The following is a 22,314-nucleotide window of genomic DNA, read 5'->3' as shown; positions in this document are numbered from 1 at the left end:
ATTTATTTATTTAAGAATTATTTATTTATTTATATAAGTACTGGGTACAGTCAGAAGCATGGGAGGGTGAGAGAATTCACCAGAGCCAGAGAAGAGAGCAGAACAGGCAGACTGATGAAATACACTGCTAAGGGGAGCAGCGGGTGCCACAGGAGAGGTCTGCGTGCCATGTGGGACCCGCCCCCGGGGTCCGGGATCGAACTGGTGCTGCAGAGCTTCACAGCCCAGTGCTCAACCGCTGGTCCCTTCCCCTCATTAGGAAAGAAACTGGAACAGTGTAACATGAAATCGTTTTCCAAGACGGAGCTAAGTTTAACCCTCTTACTCCTCTCCCAAAGCGCACATTCCTTGGTACCATTTTAATTTTTTTTTAATACTGATATAAAACAAATAAAATTTACCATACTAGCTGTTTTTAGTTTATAGGTCACAGTGCTCAGGATGGCCGCATAGTCGTGCAAAGCTCTCTAGAAATGTGAAGTTTGAAAATTTGAAACTGCCTTTGAGCTACAACTACCCACTGCCCCCTCGCTTCCTGGCAACCACCAGCACACCTTCAGAGTGTGAGTATGTAACAGAACAGGGGGGTCCCCAAGAAAAGGGGAGGTTCCAGGTTTCCTGCCCCACCCAAGGGAGGGTGGAGCTGAGCAGGGAGAGAAGAAGCTGCAGAGGAGACTGAGGAAGGAAGGAAGCAGGATGGAGCCAGAGGGAGACCTGGGGGAGGCACATGGAGCCTAGAGACACATGAAGAAACTGCGCTTGCCTTTTGGTTGTGGATGGGGTGACACAGATGTGGGTGAGACCCTTGGGGAGGTGACAGTGGCGGTTTTTGTCTTGATCTTGATTTTGCTCTTTTCCCTCCAAACTTGTCTGGTTGTTTCTGACCCTTTTCTGTGGGTCCCCACTGGAAGGTGCTTTAGACCTGTGACAGGCTTTGGGGCCTTGCTCTGGGCCAGTGCTGCTTGGGTGGACTTTTGCCCACGAGTGGACGGGAACTTTGGATGCTTGATTTAGAAACTAAATTCTTTGCCTTTCCTGTATTGTTTCCTAATTGTATTAAAGTTCCTTCCCATTAAGTCTCATAATATTTTGTATTGATGGAGCGGATGGCAGAACGTATTTAGAGAAGGCAGGTTTGGGGGTTCTGGGGTGCCCCTCTCCCTGCCCTGTAACAAGTACACCAATGCACATGCACAAGCACTCACCCACACACTCACACATGCACACACTTCCTCTCACATGTACACACATGTTCACACTCATACACCTACACCCACACTCAATATAAGTTCAGTCCAGAGAGATCTGGCCACTTTCTGTCCTATTGCCCTGGGTAACACAACCATAACAACCACACTGCACTTCATTGATTTATTAACCTCAGGGTTCTTCTCGAAGGTCCATCAGAGGGCTCTGGTTGCTCTTTTGCATGGCTGTGCCCCACAGAGGCTAATGCAGTACGACTTTTATGATATTGCTGGATTCAACAGGGAACCAGTTTCAGGAGGACCAAGAATGCCAACCCTATGTTAAGAACACAGAGGGTGAGTTTATAAGAATGTAGTCTCCCTAGAAGAAAACCACCTTCCCAATCCCATGTGCATGGAGTTCACGCCCTTTTACAGAATTTTAGAAGAACAGGCCGCCCTTATGTGTCCATTTGGCCAAATGAGTGAAGAACATGGGTAGATATGCTCGGAGTTCTTTGTTCAGGAGCTGGCCAGGAATTCTGGAGAGCACCAGATTCTCTCCTCCAAAGTACAAGATTGCCAGAAAATAGGACATGTGGGACCTTGAAAAACCACAGAACAGCCTGATGTTGGACTAGAGTCCTGTCACCAGTCCTTTTCCAGCCTGCCCTGTCTCACCTGTGGACCCGGTGTCACGGCTCATGCCAGGTAGTGTCAGGGGCTTACTCAGCACGATGTCTGTACATTAGATGGCTCCATTTTTATTCCATAAATTAAAAAAAAATAGGAGAATATACTCCCATGGTTGCTTTAATATCTGGGGGGAAAATATGTTAAGTGCCTTCTCAAGCTAATTTACTATAAATTGATGTTGAGCACAAGACCAAGTTGGATTTGGGGAAAAGAATTCAACTCATGGGCCTCCCCGGTGGCGCAGTGGTTGAGCGCTGGGGTGCGAAGCTGCCCGTAGCCTCTGCAGTGCCGGTTCGATCCCCGGCTACCGGAGGAGGGTCCCACATGGCGCGCAGACCTCCCCTGCCGCCCGCTGCTCCCCTCAGCAGTGTACTTCGGTCCTTCTGCCTGCTCTGCTCCCTGCTCTGGTTCTGGTGAATTCTCTCACCCTCCCGCGCTTCTGACTGTACCCAATGCTTGTATAAATAAATAAATAAATCTTTAAAAAAAATTAAAAATTTAAAAAATATATTAAAAAAAAGAATTCAACTCACATAAAAATAAAATTAAAAAAAAGAAAAAGAATTCAACTCAGAGGGATTTGTTGTCTGTCTACAGACATGACTATGTGTTGGAATGAGGCCCCTGGAAGGAACTCAAGGGTCATAGGAGGGAAGTGATACAGAGAAATTGATGACCAGTGACATCAAGAGAAGGAGCACCTACCTGAGCAATAAGGTCCAGATTGAAGAGTCTCTATCTTGAAATTATATCTAGAATCTGAACCAAATCAGGAAAAAAAGGGAGGGGGGGGGCAGATTCACCTGGAGCTTCGCAGATTTATTTAAAGTAAAACTCCAAGCAGTGCTTCTCAAACTTCAGTGGGCGTCATCCAAGGGGCTTGTTGAAACAGATCAGTGTCATGCCCCTGCTCCCCATTTCTGATTCTATAGTTTGGAGTGAGTCCCAGGAATTTTCTTGTCAAATAAGTGACAGTAATGTTGACAGTGCTGGTTCCAGGACCACACTTTGAGAAGCACTGCGCTGGTGGCCAGGCTCAGCTTGGGCTGAGTTCACCTCAGGAGCTCTAAAGGACACCAATGCCTTGGCCCCACGCCTCAGAGATTCTGATTTCATCGGTCTGTGGTAGGTCTGAATATCTAGAGTTTAAAAGCTCTCCAGGTTATTATCATGTGCAAGTGTTAAAAATAACTTCCCTAGACAACATTGGCGCTGGTATATTTTAGAGATGAGACACTCAATTATTCATTCAATAAACATCAACAGAGTATCTACCATAATCCCAGCCAAGTGCTAGGTGCTGGAGATACAGACAGAAATAAAGCAGCAGGGGAGAGATTGACACATTGACAACTGGTTAGTGAAGTGGCCAGTCTACCATAAACTTGAGCACAGAGATCTGCTCAGGGCTGTGGGTGCCTCTGGAGGACAAGGGGGTTCACATGAGGAAAAGCTTTATTCACAATCTTGAACCTCATTTTTGAAGAACGAGGTTTTTTTTTTAAAAGATTTGTTTATGCACATAAAAACTGGGGTGCAGGCCAGAGGTGCGGGGTGGTGGGTCAGCTCCCTGGCCAGGGATCGAACTTGTGCTGCAGCAGCTGATGATAGCTTCATAGTGCAGAGATTTAACCCCTGCACCACCAGGGAGGCCCTGAAGAATGAGGTTTTAAGGGCAGAGAATAGGGGAACGACATTGCAGAAGGTAGCCTGGGGCTCTGTTCTGTGATCAGTTGGCCAGAGCCTGGTAGGTGATGTGCAAGGAGGGGCAGAAGTAGCCCAGAGGGGGTGCCCATGTTCTGACATCCTCTTATGGACCGTGGGGAGGTATTTGGAGGGTTCTTGTAGGAAAATGATACAAACGGATTTGATCAACAGGTATAACAGCAGTCGGAAGACCTGCCTAAGAATCTCTAGGTAGAATAATCTCTCTGGAGATTCTATCTAGAACATTCTCTGAGGTGGCAGAGTTAAGACACCAGAACATCTCAGAAAAATAGAATAATCGGGCAGGGTGGGGAGAGGGTGGATGCCCTTCAATTCTTTACACTCATCTATATATTCTGACTTTTCTGAAATAAAGATATAGAAAAAGAGATACTCAATTCCTTCTTTTTAGCTAATTCCTGAAATTCCGATCAGAAGTTCTAAGGAAAAATAGGAGGATGCATTTGTTTCCATCCCAAATCAGCCTGCTTTGAGCTCTGGGAATACAGGGGGGAAATGGTGAAGGGCGTGAAAGAAGATGCAGATGAAAAAAAGAAGGGAAGAGCAAAACAGGTGGGAAGTGACAGAGGGTTTGAACTGACCCAGGTGACACAAGTTAAAGCTGCAAACAAGCTTGTCCTGTGCCTGCAGCCCTCCGCCTGGGAAGGCCAAAGGCCACATCCAGAGTCCTGCACTGCCACCTGCCGGTCGTAGGAGTGAAACGCCCACCAGGGGCTCCTGCCTGGGTATGATCGTCCTCTTTGGAGGGAGCTGGATGGAGCCAGAACATGCTGGTGGCAAAGTACACCTGCCCTCCAGCTGGGCGGGCACGTTCCTTCTTGTTCATCCCACTTCAGCCTCACTTTGAAATGGATATCTGTCATGAATCTTAAAGGGTATTCTTTTAAATCTCCACACTTTTACACCTCTGAAATTATGCCTTGGAATTGATGGTCTGTCAGTTTAATTAGATTTTTTTCCCCCTCTGTGATACATGAATCTTCCTACTGATGTCATCTTCGACATGGAGAAAGGGAATAGCATTTATTTTGCATATATCAGAGGTGCGACTGATGGAAAGGATTGTTTTTGTAGCATGAAAGGCTTCCCTCTTAAACCTCTTTCCACTTAAATTCTGGCTCTCCACTACTGGTGTTTGGTTTTTGGCAAATTACTGATCTCTCTGAGTGTCGATTTCTTCTTCATGAATACTACATGTGTCTTACTCAGTTTTGTGAATGTTCCATGCAATTATACATAAAGAACTCAAATAGTTCTGCTAGCACATGAAAGTACTCTGTAAATAACTATTATCATTTCCAAATTAAAGTCTCAAACAAAGATGGTCCTCCAGCTCCTGCCTCTGAGAAGAGCATCCAGCCAAAGACACTTCATTCTCAGGATGCGCCACTGAATCCCAAATGCAATCTGTGGGGCTTAATCCTGGGAATGCATGAGCACCCCCGGCTGAGAGGCTCACTTTATGCTGATAACAAAAGGCTTGAGGGTTCAGATGGAGTCTGCAGGGGCACTGATGTGAAATGCACCTATTTGGATGTTTAAAGTCTTAAGCAGAACCTAGCTATCTTTACCCACTGTAATTCAAAGCCTCCTGTCACCAAACTGTGTTATTCCTCGTGTCCTTAAAACTGCCCGGGCTGATTTCTGCTTTATTCTGATAAATGCGCAAGTGCAGAGCCCCATCTTTTAAGTAAAACTACTTTTCCAGGATTTAAGGCAGCCAAACATCAACGAGACGGGAAATGACGATGATAACAGGTAATGCACTCACTCCCTGCTGGATGCTGTTTGCGCCTCTCCCCAGCAATCGCAGGGCAAAGTAAAGGCTGGGCTGGGGGTGAGGGAAGCTTCTCTAATTGCTGCCAGGGAACGGTCTGGAAGGCTTTGTTAGCCCTGCAGGGGGGCAGCTCTGAGGAGCACCCCCATGGGGACGGAGCTGATAAAGATGTGCTGAAGTAGCCTTTCATGTTTGCCAAGTGGCCACCCCTTGAACTCCCTAATCTCCCTCCTTTCTTAAATGATGTGAAATTGTACCATTCAAGTTCTTAGCACAAGTTGCAAACAGAGAGAAGCAGCAATAGGAAGGGGAAGAAATCAAAGCTTTTTCAGGGCAGCTGCCTGGTGCTTCCTCTCCTAAGACCATCTTAGCTTTTCTGGGACTTGTGTTGGGATGAGGGGATGAAGGGAAAAAGATTGGGGACCTTCAAATACTCCTCTTCCAACTCTGTTTCTCTATCTCCTCTGCCATTATTTCTGGCCAAAATTCAATTTGACACTCACGGCGCTCTCTTAGGGCTAGTAAGCCTTTTTTATACCTTGGTGTCCTGGATGGAGTAAGAATTTTGCTTGTCTCTGATAAATAAATAATTTTGCTTGTTGCAGACAGGATAAATGTTTGTACTCCTTATATGTTAAGTACGTTGACATCTGTTCATTTATTTATGCCCCAGAAAAGTCTGGTTGCATAGAAACTCTGAGTCCCAAGGACAGACAATCCCACTGCCAAGTTCATATTCTAGCCCAGGATGGACAATGACCAACCCCATGTGTTGCGCTAGGAAGGGCCATCCAGATTTAGGACTTAAAAAGTGGCCTCAAGCATGTAATTTCCAGGAATGTCCGATTTTGTTGGCCAAGTGATGACTGTGCTGAGGTTTCCTAAGTTTCCATCTCCAACAAGGATGGCTTGCTGGGTGAGGAGAGATGGTGATGATTCCCTAATGAATGCTGGACTTCCTTTTCACCCAATATGGGTTCATATTTGTGATTTATTTATAGCTCTCCGAATATTTCCTTCACGTCAATAAAAACGGTAACAATTTTAGTGACAGTTTCCATGAGCTTCTCGGGGTCTCCATGGTCTCCTTTTGCTCCTGCGTTGATAATGAAATCAGAGTGTACAGGTCAGTGCATTAAAGAAGCCAGCCTGAGGCCTCCCTGGTGGCGCAGCAGGTTGAGCGCAGCTGTCCTGCAGCCTCTGCAGCGCCGGTTCGATTCCTGGCCAGCCAGGGAGAAACCCACATGGTGAGGCAGACCTCTCCTGTCTTGCCTGCTGCTCCCCTCAGCAATGTATTTCAGTCAGTCTGCCTGTTCTGTTTCCCGCTCCGTTTCTGGTGAATCCTCTCACCCTCCCGTGCCTCTGGCCTGTACCCCAATGCTTGTATAAATAAATAAATCTTTTAAAAAAAAAAGAAGACACTGGCCTGACCAGGGCTGCTCGGCACCTGGAGGAAGGACAGCAACACAGCACTGTCTCTGAATACATGGGCGCAGGGGCAAAGCATGCTCTCCTCTGCTGAAGGGTAGATGTGCAGCTGGCATTGCCCTAGATGGGCTCGTGCCCCAAGGAGGCAGCTCGGGGGCAGCTCCAGTGCAGACACCTGCTGAGTCCAGATGAACTGGAAGGAAGCCAGGCAGACCTGGCACTGAAGCCTGCGCATCCTCTGCTGAGATCTTGACACCCTGAGCCTCTCCTCCATAAAGCTAATGGCCTTGACCTAGTTGGATGGTCATGAAGGTGAAGTGAAATAATATTTGGGACAAGCTGGAGCATTTATTCTTCCGAACAACCCTATTTATCATCTCCACTGTGGCAAAAAGGAAAAAAGGTGCAGAGCAAAAGAGAGTCCCTGCAGGAGACACCACAACTCAAAGGACTGGACCCAAAATGAGAACCTGGACATGGTGGCTTAATGTCCATGCCTTTCCCCCAGTCAGGCTTGAGATGCCCCATCGATCATCTGACAGTCTCTGCTTTTCTGGGCATTCTGATCTGTAATGAGTTTTGCTGAGCAGACCTGCCCATGGAGGCGTGGGAGTGATGAATCTGTGATGTCAGCAGCTGAGCACTCACGGCCAGCGAGCACACGGGCATTAGTGTGTGTATTTCACCTTCTCCTGATAAGATGTTAGTGGTATTCCCAGCCTCAACCTCGCGCCTAAAGCTTAAAATATCTAGCAGTTAAATAAATACTGAAAGCAAGTCGAAGCGACCATCCTGGGCTCTTCCTTGTATATTTCAGATGTCAAGCTGATCCTTAACCGGAAGTTGTTGGAGACAGGGGTGGCAGGTAGCTGCATTTGGGGTTTGGGGAAATTTTAGCCTTCTGTTTGCATTAGATTTAATAAATATTCTTAAATATGAACTGATGTTAATTCAAGATATTCAAGTCCTTTGTTGAAGAAGTTAGTGTAATTATACGTAAATAAGTTTAAGAAATGATGTTTATCACCCAGAAGCATGTCATTTACTGACCCAATTATGCACACATGTATATTTTGTTTAGACTCTTAGTACATATATATAATACATATAATATATCATCTCGTACATGTACATACATATAAACACAGATGTACATAGACATCCATACATACTTTACATGTGTGTATATACACACCACTGCCTCTTCCCTTCTAGAACAATCAGTCTTCTGTCTGAATTTCCTGGACATGGGATTACTTTAAATTCAGCAAAGACCCTGGCGAACCACGTCTAGTCTCTCCATTTTCCACTGTATGTCCTTACAGCTCTCTTATCAGATGGCAATGGAAAAAACACAGGCACTTATGGGATCTGCAGGGAGCAAGGCTGAATAAGAGGTACATTAAGTTTAGGCCTAGTGGGCTCAGTCACTATGTCGTCTAACCTGTGTGGGTGAAACTACAGGTAACCATGCCGGCATCCAACCACCTCTAGCACACCAGCACGGTCCACACACTGACCAGTCAGTGTCCTCGCACTGAGACCCAGGACACACTGATCATGTCCTGCCAACGCACCAACAGCCAAGGGTAGTTGGAGGAGATGCAAGGTCTGGACCATGTGGGGCCAGAAGTCCATGTGCAGAAACTTCTCCTTATCATTAAAGGCACACAACTGAAGGCAGAAGGTAGAATTTTCATTGATACCAGCTCAAAAAAGAAGTTCGCCCTCAAGGAATGACTGGAGAATATGATGTATATGATGACTGGAGAATATGATGTCTCAAGGAATGACAGGAGAATATGATGTATATGATTACAAATGCATCATCTATTTCTTCTTTGTTGTTCTTATTTGTAGGCAATGCAATATTTCAGGGTTCCTATTTGAAAGGGACAACCCCACAGTGGTCGTTTATAGTGAGTGTGTCTTTTTCAATTTGGGGGATGTTTGAGGTAGTTGTCAACAGAATAAACTTTTTATTCTGTTGCGATTTCTTTCCTATTCTAAACAAATATTCACTTTATACCTGGTTTTGTGCTTGCTTGAATTTTCCCAAAAATATGTCAATAAAAATATGTGTATTGGGGAAATACATAAATTTCTTAACCTGCAAAAAATAATGCATGCAATTCCTGCAGGGATTTATAGGAATCCAATAGTCCATTTAAATTGGTGGAGTCCTTCATAAGCAATGTGGAACCCCCAAGCAGTAAAAAAAAACATAAGCACATTTGACTCCATAAATATGAAATAGAAACTTTTGTATGATAAAAGATTACTTAGTAAAATCAATAGGAAAAACAGATTTGGGAAAAGATGTTTGCAACCCAGACAGCAGAGAGAGCGATAATTCCAAAACCACACAAAAGATCTTAAAATCGATTAGACGGGAAAGCATAGCCATCAGGAAAAGTAACGAATCATATGAAGCAACGTCTTGGCTTTTAAGCTCATGCATTTTTCCCAAAAGCAAATTAATATGGCATTAATAGCATAGAGTCTGCAATGTCTGATGACAATAAGTTAGAAAATGATAACAGAATAACCAAAAGACCACTTTAATACAATTGCATTGATTTCCCATTGATTTATATAAAATTTAGGGTATACCTTCATCTCTATGGGTATAAGCCTCACCTCCCCCATCACCAAAGTTCCTGTGCCCTTTCCACTACTGAGTTCACATCCTCACCTTTCCTATCCACCCCACCCCCACCATCTTTTCCCCTTTGGCAACCCTAATATTTTTCACATACTCTGAAGTTATTTGCTAGTTTGGTTGATTTGGTTATATTCCATATATGAGAGAAGTCACGTGATAATTGTCTTATTTTGCTTAACATCCATCCATGTTGTCACAAAAGGCAAGATTTCATCTTTTTCAATAGCTGCGTAGAATGCCATTGAAAGGCTGTACCTCAACTTCTTTCTCCAGTCACCCACCTAGGGACATCTAGGATGTTCCATGTCTCAGCAGCTGTCACTAAGGCTAAGGACACAGGAGTGCATCTTTTCAAATAAGTGTCTTCATATTTTTTTAAAGATATGTTTATTTATTCATGCAAGAGCTGGGGTACAGGCCAGAGGTGTGTGTGTGTTGGGAGGCGGTGAGAGGATTCACCAGAGACAGAGTGGGGAGCAGAACAGGCAGACTGACTGAAACACACTGCTGAGGGGAGCAGCGGGTGATACAGGAGAGGTCTGCTGCGCCATGTGGGTTGCTCTCTGGCCAGCCGGGGATCGAACTCATGCTGCAGTAGCTGTGGATATCTTCATAAGTTGCGTCTTAACCCCTTGCATCACCAGGAAGGCCCCAGTGTCTTCATATTTTTCAGATAAATATCTAGGAGCAGTATTGCTGGATCATATAGTATTTCTATTTTTAGATTTTTAAGGACTCTCCATGCATTTTTTATAGAGGCCCTAAATTTTTCATTCCCCCTGACAGTCATTCAGATCCCTGACTCATTTTCTGAAGCTAATAATAACTTGAACAACAAAGTAGGACAGAACAGCACAAAAATTACTTTGTAACTTACCTCATGAACGTAAACACAGAAATCTTAACTAAATACTAGCAAATGCAAGCTTTCAATTTATCATATTTAAAGCTATTATAATAAAGTAGGATCTCTCATGAGACTGTATGGATAATTTAATATGAGGGAGAGAAACTATCAAGGTGATTCACCACATTAACTAAAGAATAAAACTGTATTTACCTAAATATATACCATGGGCCTTCCTGGTGGCAGAAGGGATTAAGCACCACACTATGAAGCAATCTACAGCCTCTGCAGCACGAGTTTGATCCTCAGCCAGCCAGGGAGTAACCCACACGGCACAGCAGACCTCTCCTGTCTCGCCCGCTGCTCCCCTCAGCAGTGTAATTCAGTCAGTCTACCTGTTCTGTTCCCCACTCTGACTCTGGTGAATCCTCTCACCCCCTGCATCTCTGGCCTGTACTCCAGCTCTTGTATGCATAAATAATCTTTAAAATAAATAAATAAATATATATATATACCATACAAACATTTGTTAAAATCCAATATTCATTCAAGGTTTATACACACACACACACACACACTCATTAACTGTTGAAGAAAACAACCTTAACTTCTAAAGATTATCTAATTTAATCCCATGAAACTCCTTAATTATACTAAACGGTGAATTGTAGAAATATTTCTTCAAGTTATGAACAAATCAAATATGTCCCCTCTGTGAGCCCAACAAATAGCAAAAAGTAAAAATGACTCTAACAAAATATACTAGATGTTCATGGAGGGAAAATAACATTTGATTGAACCATACAGAGAAGAATAAAGCAAACTCTTGGATTGGGAAACACTTGTTCATAGAGATGTAATCAAATTAGCATATAAATTCCATGTGGTTCTTTCAAATCCCATCAGAGTATTTGGTAGAACTTAGAATATTCATTACAAAATGCAAATGGAAAGCAGAGGTAAAAGAATTTTTTAAAAGTTAAAATGATTTTGAATTAGAAAAAGGTAGAGGGACTGACCTTGACAGATATTAATATTTCAAATAAGGTGACACCAATCAAAAGAGTATATATCTGTGCATGCAAGACAAAAAAGCAAGTTCAAAACTGGGTGAAAACTGACATAAAAACATGATATAATTCTTTGTTCTTCTCTCAAGACATTCAACCGAATTTCAACTATGAACAATCTAACTTTTGCAGAAGTCCAAAAAAAATGAGCAGAACAAAAGATCAACAGACACATAAAAAGTTGTATCAGTTTGTGAATGCGAGTTCAAAATGCTTAACTGACAGTGACAAGGAAGCTTTTCCATCATATCTATTTTGGAGGCAAGCTAGAAATTCACAACTTAGCAGAAAAAGTAAAAGATCTGAGGGGAAATGGTGAAGAATTTGTCATTTCTCAAATTGGGTGCTCAGCCTTGGTTTGAGTTTAATATTAATCTTGATAGAGACATGTTTGCAGTGGGGCTGAGAATAAAGGAAGTGCATCTAGGATTTATTGAGCATGCAGTAAAAATCCATTTTTGTAAGGCTATTTTTCTTCTGTAATAAATGATTAGGGAGAAAAGAAAGAAAAGCTTAAAATTGGTGTCAAGCTCTTTATTTCTCCATTGGGATTAGCTGGAAGATAAATATGTCTGTTTATAATGCATCACTTTTGATGAAGTTGAAAAGATGGAGAAGAGAAAAGTACCACACAGGCAGGGGGTTGTGTGGATTTAGCTCAAGTCCTTAGATTAGGGTTTGTCAAATACTAATGGACTGTCAATGAATTTGTACTGACTGAATTTGATACACAAACTTACAGTCCTTACCCAAGTCTAGGAGGAAATAAATGTTCCAAAATGAAAATATATCACTCCTTCCTTCTTGATATTTACAGATAAAGGCATTTTTTTCTCATCTATTAACAAAATCTATGATACTGTAAAACATTGATCTTTGTCAGATTTGGGGGCTTGTACTAAATTGCAACTGTGCAGCTAGACTCTTAGGGTCTTTCTCCCTGTTCCCTTATCAGTTAAATAAAAACACACACTGCATTCATCTAACAAGCACAGAGTTGAATCAAGAGGTGGAATTTGACACAAGATGGCAGCCATAGGGACATTCTTCCCTTTCCAAACTCATTTCTAATTCACCTTTGGATGCTCTGCCTCTTATTAGCTGGGTGTTTAGTGCTTATCTGTTTACTTTGCACATTTGAATGACTGCATGGTTCCTGCAAAAAGCATGCAATCACTCTTGGTGAACTTCTAATCAAAAAGTTTGGAGAAGAAAGTAGTGCACAGGGAAAGGTGTGGTCATGGTTCTATGCAGTTCTGAGTGTTACGGACATATAATATGTTCCACTTTCTGACGCACCAATAAACCAGTGGCGTTATAAATGATGTGAGAATAAGCTTAATGTTGACCGATATCCACGTGGTAAAGATGTGAAATCGACTATCCCACAGTACATAATTTACCCTAGTTTTCAACAAGTTAGTGCTTTTCATTTGCATAAGTGTTTCTGGTCTTTTATATCTACAACACAGCTTTTTGAATTCTTTAATCAACCAATCTTGTAATTGATCATCACTATATATTGTTCTATGAGTCCCAAAGGTTTCATATTCATTCCTTTCCATTGAGTTCTTAGCATTGTTCCCAGATTTACCAGAATACATTTCTTCACCATCACTCTCCCAACCAAGTTCCTTTGCAAGATAGAAGACCCTCATAGCAGATAATTGTTAGTTGAGATCTATATCATGTAAGTCTATCACTTTTAAAGGCTTGGTCTGTTATAAATTTATTTACTCTTAAACTGCCAGCCTAGCTTGAGTAGTACCTGGTCACAAAGACCAATAAATTGGCATGGGGTGGGCTGGATCACTGAAGACAGCATTTAGTACGTACATCAATATCCTTAGGGACATGGTTTATGGTTGGTGGCATTGTTTAGTGAATTCCTTCCTGAGCACTCAACTAGATTTAAATAAAACTATTGTTAACATCTTGTAGAATGTAAAGAACATTCTAGACATCTCCCAGGAGTGTTAGTGACTGGCAGTATCTATGACATGTGTCTCCCCAATTTTTCTTGACTACAGGCCCCTTTTTAAAGACAAACGTTTCACCTACTTTCTTTTTTTTTTCCCTAAAGATTTATTTATTTATACAAGAACTGGGGTACAGGTCAGAGGCGCGGGAGGGTGAGAGAATTCACCAGAGACAGAGTGGGGAGCAGAACAGGTAGACGGACCAAAGACACCACTGAGGGGAGCAGCGGGCGAGGCAGGAGAAGTCTGCCGTGCCATGTGGGTCTCTCCTTGGCTGGCTGGGAATCACATCTGCACTGCAGAGGCTGTGGACAGCTTCACAGCATGCTGCTCAACTTGCTGCGCCACCGGGGAGGCCCAAGAAGTTTATTATTTTCTAAGATAACAGTTTTTTCCTAGTTCTGAGGTAGGAAAAATATTTCGCACAGTTTGGAGTAGATGAGAATGTTGCCCACTGTGGAACATTCCAGCCTTAAACAGACCCAACCCAGGAGCTGGCAGGATGGCATGTAGATTTACATCCCTCAGTTTAATTCCTGGTTCTGCTGTCTACACCTGGTGCTTTATCCAAGTTAGTCATTTATCTAATTTGCCTGTGCCTCAGTTTCCTAATCTATAAAATAAGAACAATCATCCCTCCTACTTCTTAGGATGGTTTTGAGGGTTAAGGACTCTTTTCTGCACAAAGTTTTAAATCAAAAGCCCCAGAGGCAGAAAATGTGTTCAATAATTGTCAGCAATTGTGATGAGTCACTTTTGCTAACAAGATCACACCTTTTGACCACAGGTATCTGCCTTTTCATCACATCAGACCAAATCTCTGGAGCCCAAAGACCAAAGGCCATTTCGCAAATCACAGCGTGGACTTGGGCCCCCCAAAACATTTATGAATAGGGTAAATCAATGCAGTTTAGAATGTAAGATGGGTGATGTCTTCCCAGTCTGGAGACTGGCAGGACACTTGCTGGACTGGTCCCAGGGGCACAAGCGTCATTCCCTGTTCAGCCTTTTCTACTGACCTCCTGGCCATTTAGAAATTTCTGAGTTCCCTGGCAGGTATGTTGATTATTATTTATAAAACAACTATTTGAAACTTATAAAGCATGGTGAAGGTAGGAGAAGGGCTGGAAAGGTTCAGGTAAATAAGGGCATGTTGGTACTATTTTGGGTTTATAGCTATGGCCACAAATTCAGATGCACTCTGAAAATCTTTTGCCAAACCATTCACTTGGAACCAAGGAAGGAATTACAGACAGTGACTATATTGTCAAGAGAGAATTGGCTGGAATTATCAGCCTCTCTATGATCAGAATTCAAATAGAGAACATTAGAACTCAATCGAGCATGACAAATATCAGACCCAAAAGCCACATTGTGGCAGGCCGGTATGTCGACTGCCTGGTTGAACATCTTGACTCAGGAATCAAGACTTGATTGTAAGTAAGTGTGATGGTTTGCCTCTGCAAGACATCAGTCCAGTTTAGGATCAGCTCTATTCATCGTAACTGCCTTTTATGACTCAAGTGCTTTGTTAAAACAACTTACATTAATTGGTACTGCATTTATACTTGAAATCTAAGATCAAAAGGTCAGCACTTAAAAAATCAATTTCCTGGGCCTCCCCAATGGCACAGTGGTTGAGTGCTGGGTTGCAAAGCTGCCCGCAGCCTCTGCAAAGGGTCCCACATGGCCTCGCAGACCTCTCCTGCCGCGCCTGCTGCTCCCCTCAGCAATGTACTTCGGTCCTTCTGCCTGCTCTGCTCCCCGCTCTGGCTCTGGTGAATTCTCTCACGCTCCCACGCTTCTGATTGTACCCAGTGCTTGTATAAATAAATAAATCTTTAAAAAAAAATCAATTTCCTCCTATAAACAACATGAATAACATGTTATAAAATTGTATTATAGTGACCATCACCCACTTGCAGTTCTTGAAATATATCTTTTTTGTCCCTTTGTTCTTTCTTCCCCTCTTTTGCTCTTTGCCCATAGTCGCCTGCCTTCACCTCTCCTTCCACAGTCCCTCATCCAGGGAACACATGTTAACATAAGGCTAGCCCCTCCATTGCTCTCCTCAATGTCATATAAGGACAGGTGTACACACATAATACACAGACTTTTAGAACTGCATTCACATGTCTGTATTGCCAACCTCTGAGGAAGCCCCAAAGTCAAGGTTTATAGTTACTACTTTTGTAAGGTTTTTTTTTTTTTTTTAAAAGATTTATTTATTTATTTATTTATACAAGCACTGGGTACAGTCAGAAGCACGGGAGGGTGAGAGAATTCACCAGAGCCAGAGCGGGGAGCAGAGCAGGCAGAAGGACCAAAGTACACTGCTGAGGGGAGCAGCGGGCGGCAGGAGAGGTCTGCGCGCCATGTGGGACCCTCCTCTGGTGGCCAGGGAGCAGCCGGGGATCGAACCGGTGCTGCAGAGGCTGCGGGCAGCTTTGCAACCCAGTGCTCAACCGCTGCGCCACAGGAGAGGCCCTACTTTTGTAAGGTTTTTTATTTATGTATAGCAAACTGGGGTACAGGCTAGAGGGGTGAGGGGTGAGAGGATTCACCAGAGACAGAGTGGGGAACAGAACAGGAGGATTGACTCAAATACGCTGCTGAGGGGAGCAGCAGCGAGGCAGGAGAGGTCTGCTGCGCCATGTGGGTCGGCTCCCTGGCTAGCCAGGGATCGAACTCATGTTGCAGTGGCTGCGGATTGCTTCATAGTACTGTCCTTTAACCCCTTCGCCACCAGGGAGGCCCTATAGTTATTTTTTAATTGTTGTACATTAGTTTCATGTGGGTAAAATGTAAGTTATTGAAACACATGGACACTGTTTACTTGTCTCTGTGGAAAACACCACATCTTGTACTTTGTATAACAACCACACAAGGAAGAGAAATTCTTATTTGCATTTTACAAATGAGAAAATCATAGCTAAGAAACATACAAATGGTCACTGATCTTATTGCTTCTAATCTTACACATTTTTTTTTTAAAGATTTATTTATTTATTTATTTATTTATTTATGCAAGCACTGGGTACAGTCAGAAGCACAGGAGGGTGAGAGAATTCACCAGAGGCAGAGTGGGGAACAGAACAGGCAGACTGACGAAGTACACTGCTGAGGGGAGCAGCAGGCGAGGACAGGAGAGTTTTGTCGCGCCATGTGGGACACTTGCCGGCGGCCGGGAATCGAACCAGTGCTACAGAGGCTTTGGGCAGCTTCGCAGCTCAGCGCTCAACCGCTGCGCCACCAGGGGAGGCCCTAATCTTACACATTTCACTGAACTATCTGACACTCCTTTCTTCTTTTTCTGACTTCTTAAAATGATAGGTTATTAAATAAAAACATATGTGACTCTAAGTCACTTAATAGATCAAAAGTACCTGGCCAGGGAGATTAAATATAACTTTGAAATTTAAGAAGAAAAGATGATTCTACATTTATATTTATAAATGGATCTCTTCAAGTAGCATGGTTTATTACAAATTTTGGTCTTTTGAGGAAAATAGGGCAAAATGGAATTTCAAAGAAACACCTTCCAATACAGGATACTTCAAATTGCCAGAGAAAACATAATGAGCATTGCAGATGTCTGTTCCTGGGACAGATGGATTCGCTTGAATAGGTCGAAACCTTCTATGAAACAACTCTTGGAGCTCATCGAGAGTCATTAAGCAGCGATGCAGCTTTTATGACTGTGAACTCTGAGAAGAGAAAAGCACCCAAGGGGATTGCTGAATCCTGGCCTTTTCCATGAAGACATTTTCCAGTTTTCTGTGGAATTGGATGGAAGCCAAGCAGAAAGTGTTTGTCTAACTGGAATTAAAAATACTGAAATCAGAGTTCTGAGTTGCTGCTCTGACTGGGGCCTGAAAAGCAAATCCTCAGAAGTAGGGAATTACAGAGAAAGCCCCCAAACCTTTAACTGAGTCCGCTGAAGTCATTCCTGAATATGGCAGGTCAGGAGTGTGAAGTCTAGTGGGTTGCAACCTCCGTGAGGCCAGACAGAATGGGCTGCTACTGAAATCAAATACCTGACACTTGGGAGGAACTTAGCCCTGACCTAGGAATAAAGGCCACCGCCTTGGAATGAATACCACACTTTAGAAGACAGAACCACTTCGTAGGAATAATTGCGAAACTAAAGTACCACAAGTCTAAACACTGAAATCCAACATCAAGTAGGTTACAGTGACCTCTAGTCCCAACTTCTCTCCCAAAAGAAAACCTGACCCTTGTTAGAGGAGGAGGTGGATGACATTGAAATAACCTCTAAGCCACCTGTGATGTCACGCATCCACTGACAGCTACCAGGAGAAACAGAACACAGCAACAACTGTTTCAAAAGAAAAACAAAATTAAAGAGCATACAGACAGATGCAGGAGATCCAGATGGTTGTGTTAGACTTAGACCACAATTAACTTGCTTTTAAAGTGGAAATAAAGGGCCCTCCTTGGTGGCACAAGGAGTTAAATCTCAGCACTATGAAGCTATCCACAGCCATTGCAGCAAGTTAGATCCCCGGCCAGGGAGCTGGGCCACATGGTGCAGCAGACCTCTCCTGTCTCACCCGCTGCTCCCCTCAGCAGTGTATTTCAGTACATCTGCCTGTTCTGCACCCCACTCTGCATCTGGTGAATCCACTCACCCACCCTCACCTCTGGCCTACATCCCAGCTCTTATATAAAAAGTAAATCTTAAAATCTTACAGAAAAAATTCTTAAAATCTTGAATAAAAAGTAAATCTTTTAAAAAAATTAAATGGATATAAAGATGGGGGATTTCATCAGAAAAGAAGAATCTGAATTGAAATTTTACAATTGAGAAATTACTCTATCAGACAGTAAGAAAATAATGTATGGATTTAAGAGAGAATTAGAAATGACAGAACAGGTGATCAGTGAGACAGGTCAGTGCAAAATACCCAGACTGCGAGACATGAAAAAAGACCAAAAATAATAATAAGACATGAGACCATCCCCTTCCCCATCCCTCAGCTGATAATCAACCTCATTGGGGGCATGTTAGTGAGAGTTTGTCCTTTTTCTTCTTTTCTGATGTTTCACTATGTTTACAGGAGACACACAGTTCCACTCACCCTGACTTCATCATTCACCTGCTATCTGCCTGGAGGAAATTTCCACTCTGCCATCAACCCATTCTGCAATGTCAACTGAAGCTTGCAAGGGTTGGGTGTGACCCTTGCACACATTGTGTAGATGCCACTCAGCATCAACACCTGTGGGCATCTGCATGAGACCCAACGGGCTGATCTGCAGGCAGAGCCACTGAAGTCATGTGTGAGGCCTGGACAGACCAGGGCAGCAGCCTCTCCCCCTGGAGGACTTGTGAAGATATGGGGTTCAGCCCTGGGCTTAGAGTTTCTTTTCTTTTTTAAGATTTATTTTATTTTTTATGCATACAAGAATTGGGGTGTAGGCCAGAGGTGGGAGAGGTGACAGCATTCACCAGAAACAGAGTAGGTAGCAGAACAGGTGGGTCTACTGAAATATACTGCTGAGGGGAGCAGTGGGGAGACAGGAGAGGTCTGCTGTGCCATGTGGGCAGCTCCCTGGCTGGGGATTGAAATTGTGCTGCAGAGGCTGCAAATAGCTTCATAGTGCTGTGTTTAACCCCTTGCGTCACAGGGAAGTCCTGAGCCCAGAGTTTCTGACTCAATTTGTGTGCTCTGTCCCGAAGTCCCCAGGGGATACTGATTCCGAGGCCACACCTGGATAAAGTGGTCTCACAAGGACTGTGGAATGTGGAGGTGGCTTATCCCATGCAATCACTATGATTTCCCTCCTCACTTGAAAAGGCTAGCAGTTGTCCTTAGTTTTGGAGCTAGCAAACTAAATGACAGATTAAACATTATTTAGCATAGTGCCAAGCCTCAGTAGTGGCTCCAACATGCTTCAAGTCCAGGCAGTGTGCCAGGGTTACCTCATGAGTGGGATAAACAGCTGAATGGACACATTTAAGACAATTGAAATATTTCTGAGAACTTTGAGCCAAGCTCTGTAGCAGGGACCTCAAAAGTGCCAGATACTGTGTGGCCTTAGGGACACCAGGGACAAGGTGCAGACCACACCTTTGAGCTATTGCTGGGAGTCCCACTAGTCAAGCCTCACACAATGGATGGATCCAGATCAGCTATGGGGGGTAAGGGGCAAGCAATGGCTAATTATCATGGGGTCTAAGAATATGAGAACTTTTGATAGTAAGGTTGTATGACATAGTGTCCAGAAGGACAGATTATAATATGGAAAACTTAAGCCCTAACCCACTGCATTCTACTCTATTTGCAGAAAGAACACACAGATAGGGGCCTCCCTGGTGGCACAAGGGGTTAAGACACAGCACTATGAAACTATCTGCAGCCTCTGCAGCAAGAGTTTGATCCCCAGGTGGCCAGGGAGCAACCCACATGGTTCAGCAGACCTCTCGTCTCCCCGCGTCTCCCCTCTGACAAGTGAAGCCCCAGGGTGGCAGAGATCCTCTTGAGAAGTACAGGCTGATATTGGCACTTATGTTGTTCATATAATTAATCCCTGCCATTCTTGATTCCGAGACCTCCCCACACACCAATACTTGAGGACGCCAAACTCCATTATGCACACTCTGAAAAACTTGGTAAAATTGGCTAATGCGAGAAAGCCTCCTCACAGATCAGTGTTCTGGAGGACTTGCGTATGGAGGCCCGAGACCTGCGAGGTTCCCACCAGACTCTAAGCTGTGCTGACTTAGCCAAGAGCAGGGGTGGACTCAGGAAGCAACTTGGCAGCCAGCCTGGGGATTGGTGCTGCCCCCGCCTGCCTCCGCCTGGTGTGACAATGAAACCCTGGTCATAAATAGAAAGAAGAGAGCCTCCCTGGTGGCACAGTGGGTTGAGCGCTGCTCTGTGAAGCTGTCCACAGCCTCTGCAGTGTGGGTTTGATCCCTGCTGGCTGGCAGACCTCTCCTGTCATGGCAGACCTCTCCTGTCGTGCCCGCTGCTCCCCTCAGCAACGTATTTCAGTCCGTCTGCCTGTTCTGCTCCCTGCTCTATCTCTGGTGAGTCCACTCACCCTCCCGCACATCTGGCCTGTACCGCAGCTCTTGTATAAAAATAAATAAATCTTTAAAAAAACAAATCCTTAAAGAAATAAATAAATAGAAGGAAGACACAGACACACACAGCAGTAGGCATTATCGTGGGTGTTCACGAGTAAGTGATACAGAGACTCAACCAAGATGCACCAATGGTGCTGGGGTCTGCGTGGACCTCGTGTTGAAGCTGGCCCTGGAGACATACCTAGAAGGATGCAACAATTCTGTGCAGGCAAAGACGGGGTGGGAAGCTTCCAGACTGAAGGAGCAGTGGGGCCCTGATAATTCCATTGGAAGGGAGAGATGCTACCTGGGAAGGCAGACCTTGCGCCTCTGAGCTTTGTTCCTCTTCTCCATGAAAATCAGGAGTTGTAACAAGGTCAGAAGCAGGGGTAAGGGTCCAAACTTGAGATGTCCTCTGCTGGCATTAGTAAGATGGAAGTTTCAGTTCAGAACCCAATAACCATCTTTTTTTTTAAAAAAAAAAACAACTTTTTTTATTTGCTTAAAAGAATGGGGGTACAGGCCAGAGGTGTGGGGGGTGAGACAACTCACCAGAGACAGAGTGGGGAACAGAACAGGCAGACTAAGTGAAATACACCGCTGAGGAGAGCGGCAGGCCAGCCAGGTCTACTGCACCATGTGGGTTGATCCCTGGCCTGGAATTGAACCCAGGCCATGGTGATAGCGCTGAGACCCAACCCCTAGGCAAGCAGGAAGGCCCCCAATATCCTTCATCTTTATTCTGCCACTGGTGACCACTCTTAATAGGCTACTGGGATTCCCTTTGTGCTCTAGTGAACACCCCGTCTATTTGGGCATTCTGCGGCCCTGGACACCACTCACCATCCCTGCTTCTCTGGAACACTCTTCCCTCCCGGGGTCTTCCATTCTGCTTCTCGATTCACTGACTTCTGTTTCTCCAGCCCCTCTGCCTGCTCCTCCCACTGAATCCTCCCAAGCCCACCCTCCCCAGTCCTTGGTCACTCCTCCTGATAGTCTGTGAGTCTCTACAACTGACCGCTTACACCCCACACCCAAGGTTAACTCCCACACCCAAGCCACTAGCTCAGCCACCATCTTCTAACTCCTGACTAATTCCTAGATATTTCTACAACATTTCCACATCGTCACGCCAACATCCCTGGTCATCTCACCTGCTGTTATTTCCTTCTTCGGGGATAACAGCTCCTTCGGCCCAGATGCTCAGGCACAGGACATATTAGCCCTGGGAAGACCTTAGTTTCTCCCTCTGCCTGGCCTCCAGGCCCGAGCCCACATCTCCACCTGCCCAGAGGGGAGATGCCCCCCGGCCACCCCTCCTTTCTGATGTCATGGTCATGCCCTCCCCATCATAGGCCCAGCTCTCCCAGCAGTGAGTTTGTCTCTGCTCTCCCCTCTGCAGCAGCTTCTCTCATCTGCCTTCACTCTTCTCTCTTAAATAACACTACTTACAACTGAATAATGAACACTTTCTGGACCTCCTCTGGAGGGGGTCACTTAAGGGCAAGGCTTGCCCCAGCACTGAAAATGTTGCAGTTTGGGAATAATGCCATTCTCCCAGCCTCTCAGAAAGTGGGCCCTGGCAGGCCACTCACTGTGCATTTTCTTGACCTAGAAATGGGGTTTTCTCTCCCTGCTGACCAGCGCCTGGGCCTGCAGTTTCCTGAAAAGCCATTCTGTCCTCACTGGGATGGCTTATGGAGAGCTGCCTTCTCAGACATTCCTGCAGGGGCTAAATGGCCTTGCTAATTTACCTGTAGTTGTGCATTCAATAGCATGAGGTGGGGCTGTGAACTTGGGAAAGAAGCCTCGCTCAGCCCACTCACCAAGACAGTGGACTC

General features: G+C 44.4%; 1 long non-coding RNA gene across 1 annotated transcript; it reads right to left on the bottom strand.

Moving 5' to 3' along the window:
• Nucleotides 1–1,363: 1,363 nt before the first annotated feature.
• On the bottom strand, nt 1,364–21,766 carry LOC119245182 (uncharacterized). The gene is made up of 3 exons (XR_005125188.2): nt 21,628–21,766; nt 20,676–20,891; nt 1,364–1,524 (listed from the first exon to the last, which is right to left on the bottom strand). It is a non-coding gene; the product is annotated as an uncharacterized LOC119245182 (long non-coding RNA).
• Nucleotides 21,767–22,314: the final 548 nt, after the last annotated feature.

Source organism: Talpa occidentalis, unplaced genomic scaffold (genome assembly GCF_014898055.3).
Source record: "Talpa occidentalis isolate TD23 unplaced genomic scaffold, MPIMG_talOcc4v2.1 talOcc4.14, whole genome shotgun sequence".
Lineage (NCBI taxonomy): Eukaryota > Metazoa > Chordata > Mammalia > Eulipotyphla > Talpidae > Talpa > Talpa occidentalis.
The sequence above is the reverse complement of the archived record's forward strand: the minus strand, read 5'-3'. Positions and strand labels throughout refer to the sequence as shown.